Below are 851 nucleotides of genomic sequence, written 5' to 3'. Positions count from 1 at the left end.
TGTGTGTGTGTGTGTGTGTGTGTGTGTGTGTGTGTGTGTGTGTGTGTGTGTGTGTATGTATGTGTGTGTGTGTAAAATTTTGTGCATATGTGTGTGTCTGCGTGCGCTTCTTTGAGATTGTATGTTTGTGTAGGTATGCAAGACTTTGCTATTATGCGCGTGTATAAATATATATATATATATGCGTGTCTGTTCTAGGAAATTTTCTTCCATTTTGTTTTAAATATATAAGATCAAAGGTAAGTAACAAACCCCATTAACATCGATGGGGTCACCACTGAAGGTTTTGTGCTGTCTATCAAGATCAAATTGTCTGACAACTTCCTCGTAATCCATATCTCTCTAGATTATATACCCACAGAGGTGTTGAACTCAGCACTGCAAACCAACGGAACATCCACGTGTTTCTTAGAGCCGCCAGTAGTTTCAGCAATATTGTTTGAAAATTGCGGTATTAGTTCGTGCTTACGAGAGACTGCCCCGCAGACACAATATAACACCAGTGACAGGTTGGATTCAAACCACCAACCCTTCAGTTGGTTTCCCAACACGAGACATCTAGTAACTCAATCATACACATTTCTCGTTTCATTTTAGTATTAGCAGAATTACTAGACATTCGGACAAAACGCTTTGCAACTTTTCTTCGGATGCTTTACCTCCTAATTTCAGGTGCCGCCGAAGGATACATGCCGTGTGTGTGCGCGCGCGAGCGTGTGTGCGCGCGCGAGCGTGTGTGCGTGCGTTTGTGTATTTGTGTGTATATATAAATATATATATAAATATATACACACACGCACACACACACACACACACACACACACACACACACACACACACACACACACACA

Source organism: Octopus bimaculoides, chromosome 9, assembly GCF_001194135.2.
Source record: "Octopus bimaculoides isolate UCB-OBI-ISO-001 chromosome 9, ASM119413v2, whole genome shotgun sequence".
In the NCBI taxonomy this organism is placed as follows: domain Eukaryota; kingdom Metazoa; phylum Mollusca; class Cephalopoda; order Octopoda; family Octopodidae; genus Octopus; species Octopus bimaculoides.
Note: the sequence above shows the minus strand (reverse complement) of the source record.